Here is a 22958-nt window from a genome sequence, read left to right on the forward strand (position 1 = left end):
TTGGTCATTGTACTCCTAGAACTACTCTTTACATATAATTTTCATTTATCTTTTGATATTTCTCCCCAATGACCATCTATTATGACCATCTTTATATGTTCCTGAATGTATTTATAAAAGTGGTTATAATGTCTTCATCTGCTAATTCCAACATTTAAGTGGCCTCAGGGTCTGTTCTGTTTATATTGATTATTTTTTCTCTTGACAATGGGAACCATATTTATGTTTCTTCACATGTACAGTAAAGTCTGACTGACCCTGGAAGTTGTAGATGTTGCATGTAGAAACTGGATTCTGTTTCTTTTCTCTAAAATATATTGATTTTTGGTCTTGTACAAAGTCAATTTCTGAATGATTATGTTCAACTTGCATTAACTCTTACACTTTGTTAGATTAGACCTGTGGAAAGCCAAGGTATTTCCTAAGCTGTTCAAACTGGCAAATATCCAAACTCTTGTCTCCCCTGTGAATTTCCATGAGTTGTGGGTTTAGAGTTTATAAAGGCATGCATAGTGGAAGCCATTAAATTATGGTCCTTTCTCCTAAGACATAGCCTCTCTGGTGTTTTAGCAGTGTCAGTATTGTATACTGGGACATTACCAAGGTCTCTCTCATCTGACTGAGTGAACTCCAAAATCTACCAGCACTGCTTGATCTCAGTATCTCTGTTGGCTTTCAGCCTGGTAGCAGCAAATCTCTGGTAAGCCTTGAGTACTGCTCTGTGAATGCACAGCCCAACCCTGAGCAATGGCTTGTGAGGAACACACATTTAGACTTGTTAGTCCATTTCCCCGACACCCTGCCAGTTCTCTACCCTCTAGGACCCAGCCCTTCAGGTTTCAATAGCTGCAACAATATCACTCTGATCTTTGCTTCCTCAGATCAGCAGAACTACTGTACTTTGCTTGGGTTCCAACCCCCTGTGTGAGTCAGGAAATTGTCCTCAGGCAGAGTTCCAAGGTAATTATGGTGCTCACCTCATGGTTATTCTTCTCTCAGATATTGCATTCCTGTATTTCCTGTTGTCCATTGCCTCGAAGTTATTGCCTCATATATTTTGGCTAGTTGTTTATAAAAGATACCTGGTCCTGTTGAGGTTAGAAGTTGATCTCCCTAAATTCTTTCTATAAATTCCTTTCATCTGTTTTTCCCGTAACCTCCAGATGTTAACTTTCTCTTATTCATTGCTTTTTCCAGTTAGCTTTTATTCTCAGAATTATTTATTTTTATACTTCCTAATTGAAAAAAATAGTTTAATTATGAATTCTTATTAATTTGATTTTAAAAATGAAAAACCACAGGATGTTTGGAAATTAAATACTATTTATTTCAACAAAACATTAATCATTATATAAAAATGATTATTATTAAACATTTTAATGTGTGTTCAATTTGAAAATCCTTTTAAATATTGCTTCTCAGATAATAATATATAAAGAGATTTCTTATATGAGAATATAGGTAACATTTAAGTAAACAGTACCTTTTAGGAGATTCTCCTTTAGTTTGGCTTCTTATAACTAATGGAAATAAAATTATCATTATAGTAAGCTGGAAGGATGTTTCTAGTACCCAATGGCATGCTTCAGAGCTTTGTTGAGATTTTTTGTGGTCCATCGTGTCTGGCTAGTAGAGTCATCTTTCATCATATGCTCGGTGTCTGCTGGCCTTAGGACTTGGAGTCTGCTGACGAAACTTGGCCTCTTGGTAACAGAAATCAGCCTTTGAATTAAGAGTTATTAATGACATGCATTAAGCATTAATTGTCATTTTCCCCAGGGAGGAGAAATCTCACAGACAAGTTGGCACAGGGTACTTCATTTATTGTGTTAACTGTCTTTTAATAATGATGGCTAGCTTTTTAATTTTATTCAAGGTTCACAAATTTGAGATAATCATTTGTTCTGTATTATATAAAAAAGACACCTCAATTAAGAATTTTGATAGAATTGGGAAAAAATAATCCCACAACTTAAAATAAGTAATTCCATCATTAACAAACTATGAAAAAGAGTCCCTATTTCTCCTAGCTGATTTATAGTATAGAAAACATAACATAGCATTGAAGTTTCTTTGAAAAGCAGAAGGATAATTAAAAGCAAATGGCAAATATTTTCTTATTCTTTTGATAGGATCATTTTTGTCCACTTTTTATTTTTTGTTGTTGTTAATTCTATATTCATGATCTACACCTCTCAATTTGCATTAGATGCTTCTTTAGTGTTTTTTTCCAACAAGTAAAAAAATTATTTCTGAATAAATTTGTCACACTATTATTGGCACTCACACTCCACATACTTGCTATATATTTGTATCCTCTTCCTCTCCTCACCCTCACCTCGCCCTGAAAAGTCTTCACATGAATAGAATGTCCTAGCTTCAGGTTGTGGATCAAAATCTTGCTGGTGGCCTCTACAGTGTATTTCACTCTTTGGTAAATCATATGTGATTTCATTTTGGACTCTATATCTTTGGCCCATAAAACACTTGGGTGTGTGATGGTGAGGACTTGTGAAGAATAATTTTTTAAAACAAACTCCTATTTTCTTGCTGTAGTAGTTCATTTGGAAATAGTGTCCCCAAAATGAATTCATTTTTTAGGGAAATCTTCAGTACCTGAACCTGGGTTGTGGGGAGCCGATATAGGGTTAAGCCTCGGACTGACCTGTTAGCAAAATCACAAACAAGTCTTCTTCTGAGTCTTAAACAACCCAATCCGAGAGGTGGATGCTGACTTACATGCGCTGTCATTTAAAAAATAAAAATGGGGGAATTTGCCAGAAGCCGGTCCACCCTTGCTGCTTGACACAATCGCTGCAGGGAAGAAACATCTGCACAGCTTATGTTTCAAAGGACCTGGTGTATATGGCATATGTTTGCTCCCCCTCTTCGCGCTATGTGTTTTAAACAGAACCACCTCCCCAAGAAAGGTTGTTTCCCCAGGTGAGGATTTTTCCCTGGAGTTAGGGATTAACAGGACTAAGACTGTTGGCAATAAATTTGGGACTTGTTGGTCCCACATCCCCAAGGGTCTGCCCATCAGGGAAAGCACCAAAGCCTATACCCCTGGAGATCCACTGACACAGGGCAGTCCCAGGGAAGGCAAGCAGTGAGGCTGGGAGGACATAACCTTTACTGGGTAAGATAATCTCCTTCAGTCACTTCCTTGTAGCTTATCAGTAGAGCAGTGACCTTGGAAATAGCCCTTATAATGGAACACAGAGATTAACCTAGACAGGATTAAACTCAACAGAACTAGATTAACAAACGCCCTAACCTTTGAAATAGAATGGGTAGGATTAAAATCAACTAGTATAAATACAGATGTAACAGGGCAATAAAAACAGAACCTGGCAAGAGAACCCCACTATGCTGATCAACTGAACGCTGTCTCCGTGTCATTCATTCTTCGCCGACTCCGTCCACACCTATGGGAACCCCTGGACCTGCTGGGGCTGGACCCCAACAGATGGCACCCGAACAGGGACCCCTAGGTAAGCCCCCCATTCCCTTAGGTAAGCCCCACTCTCGGGGCAGATAGGATTCCACCGTAGGAAGAGGGTGGATAGTCTTCACCAACTCCGCCCACACCTTTGGGAACCCCTGGACCTGCTGGGGTTGGACCCCAACACTGGGTGACACTTGCCTTTTCTGCAAACACACCTTTAAACATGAGATGTTTTTTATTACCAGTTATAGTTTTGAAGTTTTGAGTTTTTCTGAGACCTGGAACCTTTTTTTTTTTTTTTACAAAATTGAATCAAGTGAAAAGAGACTTTGTACACTGAAGCTTTGATTGAGAGTTGGTGGTGATTCCTAAGTTCTATAGATTAGAAACTTTAAGTGGACCCTTAGGAATTTTGCTGCTTTATGTTGTTGGCTGGCCTCTCTCCATTTGATAGAAACAGTTGTGGTCAGTCTAATGCTATAAAGAGACATTCCTGCATTTCCTTAATAACATTTTTTTGGTAATAAGTAGTGGGTTTTTGGAAGATAAAAATATGAACCACCCTAGCCATTCATGAAGTTATTCTTATCAGAATCTATTTAACCATGTCATTTGAGAAAAAAAATTCCGATGTAAGCAATGCGACTCTATTAATAGATCCCATAGATAATGACCTTATCAGCTCACCAAATCAGGCATGTGATCTGGGGGTTCTCATCAACTTTTTTAATTCTCATTTTACTTATAAATCAAAGTAAAATCAGAGACCCAAATGGTCTGATGTAACTAAAATTATCTCAATGGTGCCTCTTGGTCTGTTTTCTCTCTTTGTGTATCCACTGCCCTTTCTTTCTCCTCTTGGCTCCAGTCTGAATTATCTCCAGGCTTTGTCTCTCTGGTCACCGATGTCAGAGGAACAATGAACTCAGGGCTTCAGCTGATGAATTTCTCTGATGGCAGCCAGGACTGAGGGTGGGAGCTGCAAACACTCATGGATTTGACCTGCTGTGGAGCCAGGATGCATAGGTGGATCACAGTCCTTTCGACTAGTATATTGAAGATGTTTCTTCATAGGCCCCTGAGAGCTGTGTGAAACTGAGAGAAAAAGCTAACTGACAGGTTGGAGCAATTCCATTGTCTCAAACCTTTGCTGAACTCTAAATGATAACAGGATAAAAAAAAATTCTTTAATATATTTTTATTTTTTTCAGAGAGGAAGAGAGCGGGAGAGAGAGATTGAAATATCAACGATGAGAGAGAATCATTGATTGGCTGCCTCCTGCATGCCCCCTACTGGGGGTCGAGCCCACAACCCGAGCATGTGCCCTTGACTAGAATCAAACCCAGGACCCTTCAGTCTGCAGGCCAATGCTCTATCCACTGAACCAAACCAGTTAGGGCCAGGGCAAAACTTTTTAGTTTTATTTGATTTGAGGATAAATCACTGTTACATGTAAAACAAAAAGAGGTGTTTTTTGGTTTTTTTTTAATGTACAAAAACTCTTTAAAATTTTATGGCATATTATAAAAAATTAATTTCTTTAGTCTGACATGAGGTTATTTTTTATTTAATAGTAAATAATTTTAAAACGTTTTTTAAGGATGTTCTCTCCTGGATCCTCAATTTCCCTTCTTTTGAAAGAAAATTCTATTTTGTGTTAGACTAATAGAGTTCAGAGAAAAACTGCCAGAGCATCTGCCGCAGTCTTTTCGCAGCAAGGGTTCAGGAATCTGGAAAAGGGCTATGAATATGAATAGAGACTAGACAAGACATATAAATTTGGAAGGCACTTGGGGGAACCAGGTGGAGGCTTCACCCTCTAGTGAAGTGAGCTCCCCGAATCTCCAGACCCAAGGCTTTTTATTTACTGGAAAACACATTGGCCCTTTAGGAATGCAAACAGGCATATCAAAGGTAAATTTTGGTAAACAGGAAGATTATCAGGTTAGGGGAAATGCCTACAGCTGTTCAGCAGCAAGTAATAATATGCAGATTTTCAGCCCTGCTAAAAATGTCCATCAGCCTGCTGACGAACTTCTCGCATTTATTATGCTAATTACTGTCCTTAGCCTCCAACATATCCCACTGTTTTGAGTTAATAAATTTAACAAGAATGTATGCCATTTGTAGAGCTCTGGTCCTTTTAAGATTTTTAAATTCAATGGAAAGGATTGAGTTCTTTTACGTCCCTTTAAATTGCTGCCAGGCATCAAAGGAATCAGTCTGCAGTAGCTCCTTTCTGGGCCAACAGTTCTTTGAGTCCCCTTTCCAATCACTGTCCAACAGTTTTTTATGGGTTCCCTTCTCAATCACTGTCCCCTGTGACATGACAGCAATGATACTCTAGTTCTGGATGGTAGACAAACGGTGAGCAATGGCAATGCAGGTCCAACCTTCTTTGGCTTGGTCCTGGGCAACCTGCAGCGATGCACAGCATGGCAATTCGTCTTCACCATCCTCCATGTCTGGACTGTTTCTCCTCTGTCTCCTCAGCGTGTTGCTTGGGGCCACCATCATCTGTGGTTGGAGTAGCCTGGTCAATTCCTCTCTTGGATCCATTGTTGCAGGAATCCACATGAGCTTGGAGGAGTTTTCTGGAAATATATAGGCATATCCTTGACCAAAGGTTAATAAAGGGATCCTTTCTATAAACTAGACTAGGGATCTTTTCATTTTGCCAAACCATTTCCCTTTGACTTATTCTGACACCATGTGTGTCTTACCATCAGTATTCCAAGTGAAAAATTTTCAAAGTGAAAATAATTTAAAGTAATTAAGGCTTGATGTAGTGTACCTACAGGAGATTACTCCACTATCCCCTCACCCCTTTTTTAAAATATATTTCATTGATTTTTTACAGAGAGGAAGGGAGAGGGATAGAGAGTTAGAAACATTGACGGGAGAGAAACATCAAACAGCTGCCTCCTGCACACTCCCTACTGGGGATGTGCCCGCAACCAAGGTACATGCCTTTGGCCGGAATTGAACCTGGGACCCTTGAGTCTACAGGCTGACACTCTATCCACTGAGTCAAACTGGTTAGGGCCCTCTTTTTTGTTTTAAATAATATCAAGAGACTTTTGGAAATCCTGCAATGCAGCCTTGATAGCTTTTAATTCAATTCTTAGTACAGAAGTATGACTACTCTGGATTTATCACATGATAAGCAGCTTTTACTATGAGATGAACCATCACTAAAAAATAGTTAATGCTCCAGGAATAGGTTCCTGCCTAGTACAACTAAGTTCCCCTGAATATTCACTTATTTTAATTTGCCAATTTAAATAAGTCTGGAATAAGGCTTTTTTTTCTAACTTCACTTGTCCTTGGGAGTGGACTGTAAATGACACTAATTGAATTTCTGCTATCAGTGTTTGAGTATATCTATTAAGCTTTGTTAGGGACATAAAATTAAAATTATTTACTTTTCTTTTTGAGGCCTAATACATTGACTTTTAACTATAGTTCTCCAAATATTTGAAGGAAACCTTTCTTCATTTCCTCCCAGGCCACATTTCAGGCAGCTTGAAACTAACATGAGGCCTCTTATTGCTTCAGTGATGGAGGAAACCAACGTTCCCTGCATGCCTTGCCGGCCTCTGAGCCTGCAGTTTGAAGCATTGTAACAAATATAGAAGCTAAACAAAACCCCAGAAACCTGCTTTCAGCGAGCCGGGATCTCAGAGCTGGAGTTATACATTGTTTCGATTATAGAAACGAAACAAACCAGATACCTGCTTTCAGCAGCGGAGGCCAAAGAGCTGGAGCCTCAGAGCTAAAGCTGGCACAGAATTAAAAAAAGAAAGAAAAAAAGGAGCGGTTGGGAGCTTCCGTCACCCGCCAGCCTGAAAACAGCCCTCAGCCCCTCACCCAGACTGGCCAGGCTCCCCAGTGGGGACCCCCACCCTGAAGGGTGTGTGACCAGCTGCAAACAGCCATCATCCCCTCACCCAGGCTGGCCAGGCACCCCAGTGGGGACCCCCACCCTGATCCAGGACACACTTCAGGGCAAACCAGCCAGCCCCACCCATGCACCAGGCCTCTATCCTATATAGTAAAAGGGTAATATGCCTCCCAGCACTGGGATCAGCGGAGCCAAGAGGCCTCCCGGCACCGGGATCAGCGTGACAGGGGGCAGCACCCAAACCCCCTGATCAACCTGCAGCTCTATGTGTGACAAGGGGCGGGGCCACAACCCCTTCCCCCCGCCCCCCACGGTCCCTGCTCTGTGTGTGACGGGATAGAGCCATAACCTCCCCATCGGCCCTGCCCTGAGTGTGACAGTGGCGGCGCCCCAACCCCATGATTGGCCCCGCTCTGTGGGTGATAGAGGGCGACGCCCCAACTGCCCCCAACGGGCCCTGCTCTGTGTGTGACAGGGTAGAGCCATAACCTCCCCATCAGCCCTGCCCTGTGTGTGACAGGGGGCAGTGCCCCAACTCCCCTATCTATTGGCCCTACTCTGAGTGACAGGGGGGAGCTCCCCAACCCCCTTATCGGCCCTGCTCTGTGCATGACAGGGTACGGAGCCCCAATCCCCCTGATGGGCCCTGCTCTGTGCGTGACAGGGGGTGGCGCCGCAACCTCCCCATCGACCCTGCCTTGAGTGTGACAGGGGGCGGTGCCCCAACCCCCCTATCAGCCCTACCCTGAGCGTGACTGAGGGTGGCATCGCAACCTCCCAATCCGCCCTGCTCTGTGCATGACAGGGGTGGCGCCCCAACTCCCCAATCAGCCCTGCTCTGAGCCTGACCAGGGGCTGCACCTAGGGATTGGGCCTGCCCCCTGCCACGCGGGAGCAGGCATTAAGCCAGCAGGTCGTTATCTCTCAAGGGGTTCCAGACTGCGAGAGGGCACAGGCCAGGCTGAGGGATCCCTTCTTCCCCCTGAGGGCACAAATTTTTGTGCACCGGGCCTCTAGTCATTACATAAAAGGGTACAGTCTTTTTTTGTCTTTTTTGTTTTATTCATTTCAAATGGGCCGGATCCGGCCCGCGGGCCGTAGTTTGCCCACGGCTGGGTTAAAACCTTTATAACATTTAAAATATATGTATATAAATAAAATATAGTTATTAATTTTTATTTGATAAAGCTTCCCACGTGATTTCAAATATATTAGATCAGCCTATTTAAAAATATTTCTTTTAAGAAGAGAGAATAAATCCTTGGTTATTCCAGGGAGCTTGGAATGTTACAAAGTCATCTCTCGGTTAAAGTCTTGAAATTTAACTTGGAAAGATTATCAAATATATATATATATATATATATATATATATATATATATATATATCCCAAGATTATATTATATACTTTTTATAATTATTCTAAAAGTTATCAATTAAATTTAAACTGGTTTTTATATTAAAAATTTGGTTCAGAACACAGAATTAATCCCCTTTTTTAATTAGACCTAGGTTGAAATTTTACCATACCTAAAGACTACAGTATATTTTAAACTACTAATTTCTCCAGAGAAAATACAAAAACTATTTTCTCAAAAATAAATTTCTATACTTTATGCATGTTGTTATTATAACTACTAGGGGCCCGGTGCACAAAATTCGTGCACTGTGTGTGTGTGTGGGGAGGGGAGTGTCCCTCAGCCCAGCCTGCCCCCTCTCACATACTGGGAGCCCTCAGGCGTTGACCCCCATCACCCTCCAATCGCAGGATCGGCCCCTTGCCCAGGCCTGATGCCTCAGCCAGAGGCGTAGACCCCCATCACCCTCCGATCGCCTGATCGGCCCCTTGCCCAGGCCTGACGCCTCCTCCCGAGGTGTCAGGCTTGGACAGGGGACCCCCATCTCCCCCCGATCACTGGCTCTGGCCCCCGCCCAGGCCTGAGGCCTCTGGCCCAGGAATCATGCCTGGGCAGGGGACCCCCATCTCCCTCTGATCGCTTGCTCCACCCCCCGCCCAGCCTGACGCCTCTGACCCAGGCTTCAGGCCTGGGCAAGGGGACCATCATATCCCCCCAATCCCCGGCTCCGCCCCCCACCCAGGCCTGATGCCTCGGCCAGAGGAGTTGACCCTCATCACCCTCCGATCACCAGTTACCGGATCGGCCCCTTGACCAGGCCTGAGGCCTCCGGCAGAGGTGTCAGGCCTGGGCAGGGGACCCCCAGCTCCCCGCGGTTGCAGGCTCCGCCCCTGCCCAGGCCTAACGCCTCTGGCTGAGGCGTCCGGCTCAGGCAGCGGGGACCCGCAGCTGTAGCGGCCCCGCGATCGTGGGCTCCACTTTAGGCCCAGGCAAGGGACCCCTAGCTCCCGGGACTGCCAGCTTAGACTGTGTCCAGCTCCCATCGCTGGCTCCACCCCTACTTCCGGCTCTCACTGGCCAGGGCGGAAAAGGCGCCTGATTCTCCGATCATAGCTGGGGGGCAGGGCAAAGGCGGCCCCAGGGCCGCCTTTGCCCTGCCCCCCAGCTCTTAGCTCCCCCCTGGGTTTCTGATCACTGTCAGTGGCAGGGGGCTTCTTCCTGCTTTCCCTTTCGCCTCCCTGCATTGTGCCTACATATGCAAATTAACCGCCATCTTGTTGGCAGTTAACTGCCAATCTTAGTTGGCAGTTAACTGCCAATCATAGTTGGCAGTTAACTGCCAATCATAGTTGGCAGTTAATTTGCATATAGCCCTGATTAGCCAATGAAAAGGGTATCGTCGTACGCCAATTACCATTTTTCTCTTTTATTAGATAGGATATGATTTTCCCCAACTTAATTTCAACTTTAAACTCTTAAAAGCCTCAAATTTTAGGTGGCAATTTAAATACTTAGCATTTCTCAGATTATCAATTGCTTCACATTTTTAAGAATATATTTCAAACAAAATACAAGATATATTTAATTAATAGATTCAAATCTATCCTCTAGATTTTTCACATGAGGCAGACTCAGATTCACATTTCAGTATTTTGTCATTTAAAAATACCTAGATATTTAATAATTTCTATTATTTAATTCAGCAAACTCCAAAGTTTTAAGTTGCCAATGACTTTGGAAGCAAGCCTGTAGCTATTTAAATGTAAAATCACCACATTCTTTCCTTAGAGATAAACATCTAAGGTTTTCTACTGTGGGAAACGCGACCAGCCCCTTCCTCTATCAATATACCTATACTTATTACTGAAAAGCTTTACCACAAATCCTTCATCTTAGTTATATATATTTATCCATGTTTCAACAATTTTGAGATTTTAGAGCCAATTATTATTATCCAACGCATTTTCTTTGGCAAATTCTGTAACAGAGATAATTTACTGCCTGTGAAGAATGTGGTCTATTATTATTCAAAAACTGCCCTTTATTATGGAAACACTAATCTTGTTGCTTAAAACCAGCCTGTATATTTTCATGCTTAATAGACTAATAATAAACACTTTAGACTAAATTAAAAGGACAGAAAAAACTACATTTAACAGATAACATATAGACAAGACTTAATGTATCACAGTTCTTTTCCTGGAAATTTCTCTCTGTAGTATGGACTACTCTTTAAAGTTATTTTAGCTAAATTCTGCCTGTCCCAAGGCGTCATATGCTAATTTTCAGACAAAGCGTTAAAGAGTTCCCCTGGCGAGAGGATTAATAGATCTATCCTCTCTAGCTGCCTTTGAACCTCTTGACACCAGAAGCAGAGGATCTGGCAGGGCTTTTTTACTTATCACAGACTTTTGAATTAGGCATTTTGCAATTTGAACAAGAACCCACATAGTTAAATATGACGATGGCACTCTTTTACCTTGAGCCTGATTTAAGAAAGTACCTTTTTTAAAAAATATATTTTATTGATTTTTTACAGAGAGGAAGGGAGAGGGATAGAGAGCTAGAAACATCCATGAGAGAGAAACATCGATCAGTTGCCTCCCACACGCCTCCCACCGGGGATGTGCCCACAACCAAGGTACATGCTCTTGACCGGAATCGAATCTGGGACCCCTCAGTCCACAGTCTGACGCTCTATCCACTGAGCCAAACCAGTCAGCGCAAGAAAGTACCTTTTGACATTTTAATTTCTTTATAATTTTGCCTTTTAATCGAATTCTTCCCCATTATGGCCTGGCTTGAAACAGACATTCCCGCCCACTCTGGATCGCGAATTCCAAAGCTTGGCATGGGCTTTTTGCGAAGTGAATCTCCCCACCAAATTTACTGGTGATCCCCACCTTTACCACTGATTAACTTCTTTTCTTCGCTCTGGTGAATCTTCTTCTCCAGATGTCCCTCATTGAGGAGCCATAAGTGCCGCAGTCTTTTCGCAGCAAGGGTTCAGGAATCTGGAGAAGGGCTATGAATAAATGAATAGAGACTAGACAAGACGTATAAATTTGGAAGGCATTTGGGGGAACCAGGCAGAGGCTTCACCCTCTAGTGAAGTGAGCTCCCCGAATCTCCAGACCCAAGGCTTTTTATTTACTGGAAAACACATTGGCCCTTTAGGAATGCAAACAGGCATATCAAAGGTAAAGTTTGTTAAACAGGAAAAGATTATCAAGTTAAGGGAAATGCCTACAGCTGTTCAGCAGCAAGTAATTATATGCAGATTTTCAGCCCTGCTGAAAATGTCCATCAGCCTTCTGATGAACTTCTTGCATTTATTATGCTAACTACTGTCCTTAGCCTCCAGCAGCATCTGTGATATGGTTGTTTGCTCTGGTTCCAGTGCTTAGCTATCATTAAGGGAGCATAAGAAAACAGTGGCTACTGATATTTCATTGACAGGCTGCTCATAAAATCTGACTCTAATCAGGAGATTGTGTGTTTCATTACATCAGGATTACTTTCTAACCTGGGACTTGATTCCATATACTTCATCATGTGGGTCTTAATTTGACATTCATACCACAGATTTTTGGCTTGAAAACAAAGTTTATCCTATATAATAAAAGCCTAATATGCAAATTGTCCCCTTGAGTGGTCATTCAACTGGGAGTTCGACCGAGAGACCAGGAGTTTGACCACTCGCTATGACATGTGCTAACCACCAGGGGTGGCGCAGGACATGGCAGGCATCAGTGACGTGGCACTGGCAGCAGATGGCAGTGGAGGCACTGCTGGCCCTGATGGGTCCCGACAAGAGCGGGACCGTGGTAAGATGGTGGAGCAGGTGAGCATCGTCACCAGGCCAAGGTGGGTGCCAGCAGGGGCCTGATCGCCCCACCGATTGCCTCACAGATGGCGACCAGTGGCAGGGGGTGGGGGGCCCGGCCCTGATTGATCATCCCGCAGGTGGGATGGTGGAGAGGTGAGAGAGCCATGCCAGGCCAAGACGGGGTGCCAGGCGGGGCTGGGAGGATGGGGGCACGATCTGGGGATGCAAGCCTGGGGGGGCATGAGTTGGGGCCTGATCCCCACAGGCCACCCTGAGGGACCCCACATGTGCACGAATTCGTGCACCGGGCCTCTAGTATATTTATAAGATATTGTGTATTATGCATATGCAATCATCAAACAATCCCAACAATGAAGAATTATTCCCCATATGACAAAACATTCAATATTGCTTCAGGTGATCATTGGATATTCATGTAGGTTTAAAATAAAACTGTTTAACTGAGAAAGAACTTCCTTTCACCAAGTACATATTGCAGTGTTAATATATAATATGCACTTCTTTTATAAAACTTATGTCAGTCTGTTTTATAAAGCAGTGGTCTATTTGGTAACAGACTTCACATCAAGTAGTCAACATATTGCCAAGCATTTAGTATCAGTGTGTGACTTGCCATCTGAAACTGAAGTCAAGAAGGGACTTCTGGGAGAACCAAGATGGCGGCATAGGTTAACGCCGGAGTTTGCTGCTTTGAACAACTACTTCAAAAGTGAAACCAAAAAACGGAAGGGACATCACCCAGAACCACAGGAACGCTGGCTGAGTGGAAGTCCTACAACTAGGAGGAAAGAGAAACGCACACGGACACTCAGAGGAGGCGCAGTGCTGAAGTCAAATTCTGAGGTGCGGAGTGCGAGGAGCGGGCTGGCGGCGGAGGGCGCGGTTGGCGTTTTCAATTGGGAGGGAGTCGCAGACTCTGAGCTCCAGATCCGGGCGAGTCTTTAGGGACCCAGACTCAAACGGGAGAAGCGGGACTGTCTGGCTTCCGTCAGAGCGAGTGCAGCTTTCTCTCCGAGCTTTGCAGCAGGGTGCTGGGACTCAGAGAGGCAGAGCCCCTGGGGACAGGACTGAGAGCCGCCATAACTGCTCTCTCCAGCCCACCCTGTTGATCCTGTGCGACCCGCCCCGCCCAAGCCCTGCACAGAGGCATTTGCCGGATAGCCTCAGGCAAAGGCTAGATTAGCACCTCCCTAGAGGACAGAAGTTCTCTCACCGCTGACACAGCTGATTCTCATAGCCACTTGGCCTGGAGGTCAAACCCTCCCTGGAATTAGCTACAACAATCAAGATTTATCTATAAGACTGCGAACAAAGACCACTAGGGGGTGCACCAAGGAAGCATAACAAAATGCGGAGACAAAGAAACAGGACAAAATTGTCAAAGGAAGAAATAGAGTTCAGAACCACACTTTTAAGGTCTCTCAAGAACTGTTTAGAAGCTGCCGATAAACTTAATGAGATCTACACGAAAACTAATAAGACCCTCGATCTTATATTGGGGAACCAACTAGAAATTAAGCACACACGGACTGAAATAACGAATATTATACAGACGCCCGACAGCAGACCAGAGGAGCGCAAGAATCAAGTCAATGATTTGAAATGCGAGGAAGCAAAAAACATCCAACCGGAAAAGCAAAATGAAAAAAGAATCCAAAAATGCGAGGATAGTGTAAGGAGCCTCTGGGACAACTTCAAGCGTACCAACATCAGAATTATAGGGGTGCCAGAAGATGAGAGAGAGCAAGATATTGAAAACCTATTTGAAGAAATAATGACAGAAAACTTCCCCCACCTGGTGAAAGAAATGGACTTACAGGTCCAAGAAGCGCGGAGAACCCCAAACAAAAGGAATCCAAAGAGGACCACACCAAGACACATCATCATTAAAATGCCAAGAGCAAAAGATAAAGAGAGAATCTTAAAAACAGCAAGAGAAAGAAACTCAGTTACCTACAAGGGAATACCCATATGACTATCAGCTGATTTCTCAACAGAAACTTTGCAGGCCAGAAGGGAGTGGCAAGAAATATTCAAAGTGATGAATACCAAGAACCTACAACCAAGATTACTTTATCCAGCAAAGCTATCATTCAGAATTGAAGGTCAGATAAAGAGCTTCACAGATAAGGAAAAGCTAAAGGAGTTCATCACCACCAAACCAGGATTATATGAAATGCTGAAAGGTATCCTTTAAGAAGAGGAAGAGGAAGAAAAAGGTAAAGATACAAATTATGAACAACAAATATGCATCTATCAACAAGTGAATCTAAGAATCAAGTGAATAAATAATCTGATGATCAGAATGAACTGTTGATTATAATAGAATCAGGGACATAGAAAGGGAATGGACTGACTATTCTTGGGGGGGGGAAAGGGGTGTGGGAGATGTGGGAAGAGACTGGACAAAAATCGTGCACCTATGGATGAGGACAGTGGGTGGGGAGTGAGGGCGGAGGGTGGGGCGGGAACTGGGAGGAGGGGAGTTATGGGGGGGGAAAAAAAAGGAACAAATGTAATAATCTGAACAATAAAGATTTAATTAAAAAAAAATTATTTTCTATGAGAAAAATAACTTCTTCAGTGACTCAGATATTTATACACTGAGGTATTGAGTGAGAGCACCAATGTATATGAAACTGTCTAGGCAGCTTAAAGCTCTTTATGGATTTCTATACATAAATAACTGACATGAAAAATGCATACCATTATTTCATGTATGTTAAAGCAAATGGCCTAAGAACCTAGGCTGTTGCTTTTTTGTTGTTGTTATTCAACAAATAGGTTACATCTATATTTCTTTCTCCTTTATTTTCTCCTTAGCTTTTTTTTCTGTTTTTTTTTTTTTCTTCAACAAATAATTATTAAGAGCTATGGAGAAACAGTCATAAGCAAGATATTCTCTTCTCACGAAGTTAATATTTGAGAGGAATATGTAGGGGATATGTAGCAAAAGATATATGAGGATCATTTCAGGGAATGGTGAGTGCTGTGTGGCCAATGGATGGGGCTTGGCAGTGATGCCAGATTGGGTGGTCAGTGAAAGAGTCTCTGAGGAAATGTGAGCCAATGACCAGGAGAAGACCTGGGGAGAGAGAATTTCAGGAAGTGAGAAAGCAAACATAGACGGCAGGGCGGCCAGTTTAGTTCAGAAGCAAAGACACAGCGATGCTGACATGAGCAGTATGAGAAGCTGGGCAGAACCCACAACACCTTGGGTTTGTCTGCTGCTAAGGAATTCAGTACTGGAGCCCAACAGGTGTGAGGATATCAACAGAGAAGAGAAGTTTCCTTTCTAGTCATCTCCTATTGGTATATTGTCTTGTTTCAAAACTTTCCCAGAATTTGGATTTCATTTTCTCAGCTACACTTTCTCTAACTTCCAGGCTATTACTTTCCTTTTCAGAACTGGTGCCCTTACTCCCCTGATGGTGGTGGCATTGCTTTCTCCTCACTTTCCTCCCTCCTGTCTGACTTCTCTCTCTCTCTCTCTCTCTCTCTCTCTCTCTCTCTCTCTCTCTCTACTGACTCTCTTGCTGGCTAACCCCTTAGGTGTTGCTGTGCATGCTATGATCCTCAATTATCTCCTTTCTCTTGACACCTTCTCTGGGTGATCTCCAACCCAGCCCTGACTGAGCTTATGGGCCAGCTGGACATCCACTGGGATATGTCCAGTCTTTTCAGTGTCAACCTATTTAATGTCTCTTTGTCCCCAAAGATGAAGCCAGAGTTCCCAAGTAACCCTTATACTCTGACCCTGCTCCATCTTTAACACCACACCTGCATCTTCCTCCCACGCTGTGAGGCTCAGATAGGGCAGCTTGTAGGTTACTGTCACAACCCAACTCTTTCCCCAAATGCACGTCACTGAAAAACTTGCTCCTTGAATCTCTGGCCACCTGCCGTGTTAGGTGGTACCTTATGGGCCCAGCACACGAAGATGGACAGGACCTTCTGGATTCATAGTTGAGACCGAGGAAGTCAAAGATGAACATAACAGAGTTTGGGCCAACCAATAAGCACTCTGAGGATATAATTCAGAGTGAAGAATGTGCTTAAACTTTTAAAGGGCCTATCCAGTTATTATTACTTTCTTTTGAGATTTATTTTTTATTGGTCTTTAGAGAGGGAGAAAGGGAAAAGGAGAGACAGACACATCAATGAGAGAGCAGAGCACTGATCAGCTGCCTCCTGCATGCCCCCCACTGGGAACTGAGCCCCAAACCCAGATATATGCTCTGACCTGAGTTGAACCAGCAACCTTTCAGTGCAGGGGACAATGCCCAACAAACTGAGCCACACTGGCCAGGGCTATCCAATTATTTTTAAAAAGGAAATTGAGCAAATGAGGAAAGGCATAACTTGGGGGAAGGAGAAGGGGTAGAAAATGGAAGTTATGCAGGAAAAAAAAAACTGAGGGAAAGTGAACTATTTAAGTGAAAATGCCTTCTGAAGAAGCAGAGAAAAGTGAGAATTCTAGTTGAGAAGAAAAGAATAGGCAGATTCCCAGGAAAGCCTCTGAATAGTCTTGACTAGACCCTAGGCCAGCGGTTCTCAACCTGTGGGTCGCGACCCCTTTGGGGGTCGAACGACCCTTTCACAGGGGTCGCCTAAGACCATCGGAAAAAACACATACATAATTAGATATTGGTTTTGTGATTAATCACTATGCTTTAATTATGTTCAATTTGTAACAATGAAATTGGGGTCACCACAACATGAGGAACTGTATTAAAGGGTCGCGGCATTAGGAAGGTTGAGAATCACTGCCTAGGCCAGTGATGGCAAACCATGCGTGTCAGAGGTGACGCTCGAACTCATTTTTTTTTTTGGTTGATTTTTCTTTGTTAAATGGCATTTAAATATATAAAATAAATATCAAAAATATAAATCTTTGTTTTACTATGGTTGCAAATATCAAAAAATTTCTATATGTGACACGGCACCAGAGTTAAGTTAGGGTTTTTCAAAATGCTGATACTCGGAGCTCAATAGGTTCGCCATCACTGGGCCTAGGCCCTAGGCGAAGTGTCTAGCGCCCCATCCTGGCCACAGCATACATTACACCCTCCACTAGGGAAAGGAAAGTGATCTCCCTTTAAGAAAAAATGAAAAAAAATTAAATACTCTGAGGAAGAAAGTTAAATCCTTGGTAAAGGAACTTGAAGTGACAAGTGACTAGGCAGATAAAGTGACAAGTGAGTAGGCAGATAAAATTTGATGAAGTAGACTGGGAGAACCAAGATGGCGGCATAGGTTAACGCCGGAGTTTGCTGCTTTGAACAACTACTTCAAAAGTGAAACCAAAAAACGGAAGGGACATCACCCAGAACCACAGGAACGCTGGCTGAGTGGAAGTCCTACAACTAGGAGGAAAGAGAAACGCATACGGACACTCAGAGGAGGCGCAGTGCTGAAGTCAAATTCTGAGGTGCGGAGTGCGAGGAGCGGGCTGGCGGCGGAGGGTGTGGTTGTTGTTTTCAATAGGGAGGGAGTCGCAGACTCTGAGCACCAGATCCGGGCGAGCCTTTAGGGACCCAGACTCAAACGGGAGAAGCGGGACTGTCTGGCTTCGGTCAGAGCGAGTGCAGCTTTCTCTCCGAGCTTTGCAGCGGGTGCTGGGACTCAGAGAGGCAGAGCCCCTTGGGACAGGACTGAGAGCCGCCATAACTGCTCTCTCCAGCCCACCCTGTTGATCCTGTGCGACCCGCCCCGCCCAAGCCCTGCACAGAGGCATTTGCCGGATAGCCTCAGGCAAAGGCTAGATTAGCACCTCCCTAGAGGACAGAAGTTCTCTCACCGCTGACACAGCTGATTCTCATAGCCACTTGGCCTGGAGGTCAAACCCTCCCTGGAATTAGCTACAACAATCAAGATTTATCTATAAGACTGCGAACAAAGACCACTAGGGGGTGCACCAAGGAAGCATAACAAAATGCGGAGACAAAGAAACAGGACAAAATTGTCAAAGGAAGAAATAGAGTTCAGAACCACACTTTTAAGGTCTCTCAAGAACTGTTTAGAAGCTGCCGATAAACTTAATGAGATCTACACGAAAACTAATAAGACCCTCGATCTTATATTGGGGAACCAACTAGAAATTAAGCACACACAGACTGAAATAACGAATATTATACAGACGCCCGACAGCAGACCAGAGGAGCGCAAGAATCAAGTCAATGATTTGAAATGCGAGGAAGCAAAAAACATCCAACCGGAAAAGCAAAATGAAAAAAGAATCCAAAAATGCGAGGATAGTGTAAGGAGCCTCTGGGACAGCTTCAAGCGTACCAACATCAGAATTATAGGGGTGCCAGAAGATGAGAGAGAGCAAGATATTGAAAACCTATTTGAAGAAATAATGACAGAAAACTTCCCCCACCTGGTGAAAGAAATGGACTTACAGGTCCAAGAAGCACGGAGAACCCCAAACAAAAGGAATCGAAAGAGGACCACACCAAGACACATCATAATTAAAATGCCAAGAGCAAAAGATAAAGAGAGAATCTTAAAAACAGCAAGAGAAAGAAACTCAGTTACCTACAAGGGAATACCCATACGACTGTCAGCTGATTTCTCAACAGAAACTTTGCAGGCCAGAAGGGAGTGGCAAGAAATATTCAAAGTGATGAATGCCAAGAACCTACAACCAAGATTACTTTATCCAGCAAAGCTATCATTCAGAATTGAAGGTCAGATAAAGAGCTTCACAGATAAGGAAAAGCTAAAGGAGTTCATCACCACCAAACCAGGATTATATGAAATGCTGAAAGGTATCCTTTAAGAAGAGGAAGAGGAAGAAAAAGGTAAAGATACAAATTATGAACAACAAATATGCATCTATCAACAAGTGAATCTAAGAATCAAGTGAATAAATAATCTGATGAACAGAATAAACTGTTGATTATAATAGAATCAGGGACATAGAAAGGGAATGGACTGACTATTCTTGGGGGGGAAAGGGGTGTGGGAGATGTGGGAAGAGACTGGACAAAAATCGTGCACCTATGGATGAGGACAGTGGGTGGGGAGTGAGGGCGGAGGGTGGGGCGGGAACTGGGAGGAGGGGAGTTATGGTGGGGAAAAAAAAAGGAACAAATGTAATAATCTGAACAATAAAGATTTAAAAAAAAAATTTGATGAAGTAGGACATTAGTTGAAATCCACTGACCACAGCTGTAAATAGCCAGAGGCCTGAGGGCTGGTCCATGCGGGATATGTGCCCTGAGCAGCATAAAGGGTGCCGGCCAAGAGAGAACTCAAATCCCTGGTCCAGCCCTTATTAGCAGGATGCTCAGACCTGCTGAGTCCACTGGCATGAAGTTGTAGATGGAGGACTTAAAGACTCCTCCAAGGACCTACTGCTTTGTACTACTCAGGATTGGAGTTAGTAATAAACATATTAAAGAAAAAATTATTGGTGACATTTGTTAAGATGGTAAAGAAGACTTTACTTAAGGGGGATTTCTATAGTGGGATTTTGCATAGGGAAGAGAGATAAGCTCACGTATAAAAAGGGATGCTATTAGAAGCAAAAATGTTAAAAATGTATTTTTAGTGTGGTATGGTGTGTGTGTGTGTGTGTGTGTGTGTGTGTGTGTGTGTGTGTGTGTGTGTGTTGGGGGGTTTTTATTTCTCTGACTAACCATTCTCTTCTCCCACCCAACCTCAAAATGAGAATAAATAAATAACAGATGTGACAAGGAAGTTTTATTTATTATGGGCATGGAAAAACTGGGCTGACATTACCCAGTGTTTTAGCAAGGCATTTGTTGGAGATGGTCTTGTCTTCCATGGTTAGACAAATGTCTGGGCATGATATTAATGACTAGGCAGTTAAGGTAAATGAGGCAGTGCAATGCCTTCAGTTCTGATTTTTGTGTAGAGCAGTGCTTTGAAGTTAGTGAACAACTGGGATGAGACTGCTTTGTCAGACCACTGGGCTCTATGTAGTTATGAGTTAAGCTGGGAGAGCATTGACTGCTTCTAATAATGGTGAACAAAAGGCAGGACGGACACAAATTAACCAGCCGTGGGCAAACTATGGCCCGCGGGCCGGATCTGGCCCATTCGGCTGTTCTATCTGGCCCGCGGAGCCGAAAGAGCGGAGGGTTCTCTTGCTCTCCCCTCCGCTCCTTCACCAGCAGCAGTGTTAACATGGCAACATCGGGGAACACAGCCGCAGCTCCTTCTTCTGAGTCCAGTTTAAGAACCCACTGTGGCCCTCGAGTCAAAAAGTTTGCCCACCCCTGAATTAAACCCTCCACTCTGCCTCTGAATCATCATCCTGGGAGGCAGCCACTTTCCTGCTACTAGGAGGTGTGGTTCCTCCCCTATTTACCTGCTCATTGGTGCTGTGGACTTTATTGACAAAGACTAAACCCCCACCTTAGTTTTGAAGGGAGCTTTAAGTACCATTGTCCTTGAGGGAGGTAACATTGACCCACAATGACATAGAGGTGATGGTTCCTAGTGAATGAGGCCTCAGGTTCTGAGCATTTAAGGTGGTCTATTAAAGAAGGTCTCACAGAACCAGTAAGAACCATTGAGAGGCTCTAAGAACAAATTTAAGACAGTGCATAATAAAATAAGTCACTTGCCTTTCTACGTGATTGGAGGCATGCAATACATGTTCCACTGGAAGGAATTTGAGAAGCAGGGCAAGAGTGGCATAAATACAGAGCCGGCATTTAGACACTGGCAGCAAGAGGAAACTGGGAATGCCAACCACCTAAGTGCCACTCCATTGTCCTCTGAAAATACGCGACAGTCTTAGCCTGTGTTGGCCGGTCTCACTGGTGTTTTCCGCAGAGGTCACTTTCTGCTCTGAGTTGTCTGTAGAGCGTCCAACACAGTCTGGCCAGCAGGGCAAAGCCAAAGCAATGTGATTTTCATTCATTTATCCTTAGGCACAAAGGTCATCCTTTGTAACTGTCTTTTCCTAAGAGCCTGTGCGTTACAATGACTTGTTACAGCCAGCCAGAGTCCTAATGGAGACCTTCTTTTTACTGAGAAGAACTCCCCTGAAGGCTCTGCATTAGCCGCCTTCACTGTGGGGCAGACAAAGGAGTTGTCATCCTGAATCATGCCCAGAGAACAGACATTCTATCAAGTACATGAGTTTACTTTGGCAAGGAAGACTAGCAGAGCTCCACTGTACTGGGGTGTGTGTGTGTATGTGTGTGTGTGTGTGTTGTGTGTGTGTGTGTGTGTGTGTGTAACCTGATGCTTTTCTGTTCCTAAAAACAGAAAAGGAGGATTTCCCCTGCTCCAGCATTACTTCTGCCCCCACACCTTGCCTTAGGAACTTGCATAGGGGTCTGGAGGTGCTTTTTGAATGAAAGTGACTGGGAAGAGGAGAGTGGGAAGAGGTATTTAATTAGAGGACCAGGGGCTGGAATGGAGAGTAATTGGTGGTGGTGGTGGTGGTGGTGGTGGGCACCCTGAGGCCATTGAAAAGTCCTGGGTTGGTGGAGCATGAGGCAGGCTGCCAGGGAAATTCCTGCTTCCAAAATAGTGTTGGCACTCTTGCTTGATATAGACTCTGAGAGAGAAAAAGTAATCAGCCAAGCTCTTCAAATAGACTAATAAAAATATTATTTCTCCTATCCCTTTTCTAATTCTGCCTGTATACACTAGGGAGGGAGGCATATAGTCAAATGAAGAAGCATCTTTGGGGGCTAGAATTAACAGGGAACTGATTCCCACTCCTTTGATCGGCTGTCCTCGCACACGAAAGCATAACTGACCAACTTGTGTGCACCATTCAGCCCTTCACTTACCCAACATTCATGAAAACCTCAGAGTCAGACACTTCTTAGGTGCTGGGGGTGTGGCAGTCAACACAGGCACAGTCCTTGCACCAGTGGAGGCCTGGGACACACTAACCTAGGAGTGTTAAATGAGGAGAGAGGGCCCAACCTAGTCTGATGGCTCAGGCAAGACTGCCCTAGGAAGAGGACACGTGGCCAAGGTTTAAGGATGTGTGGGCCTTGGCTAAGCTTCCCAGTAGGGAAGACCCTTCCAGATGGAGGAAAACTCCTTAAAGGTGGAATGCAACTTAGAAAGGGGGCTTACCTGAGGGTGTGACAGGGACACATCTGAGGCCAGTCACCAGTCTACACACTTCCATCTTTTCCTCCATCTTGGTACAAAGTCCTGATGTCAGCTCACACTCAGCCACCATGACTCTGGCCATAATCAGATGCCACCATAATTCATCCTCCCTCACCGTGACTTTGGTCACAGGACAGTGGGAATATCTGTGATACCCTCTGTGCTTAAAGTCTAGGATGAATCTTGCTTTCAAAAAAGGAGGAAATAATTGCCTGGGGAGCTGCCTGTATGGTAATGTGTGACAGCCACTTAGGTGCAATCCAAACTTTCAACCGATGGCGGG

General features: G+C 43.9%; 1 pseudogene; it reads right to left on the reverse strand.

The window, feature by feature from the left end:
- LOC132235491 (N-acylglucosamine 2-epimerase-like) overlaps window positions 1-22757 on the reverse strand; it is a 134062-nt pseudogene extending 111305 nt beyond the window's left edge.
- Between the last annotated feature and the right edge of the window lie 201 nt (window positions 22758-22958).

Source organism: Myotis daubentonii, chromosome 1 (assembly GCF_963259705.1).
Source record: "Myotis daubentonii chromosome 1, mMyoDau2.1, whole genome shotgun sequence".
Taxonomy (NCBI): Eukaryota; Metazoa; Chordata; class Mammalia; order Chiroptera; family Vespertilionidae; genus Myotis; species Myotis daubentonii.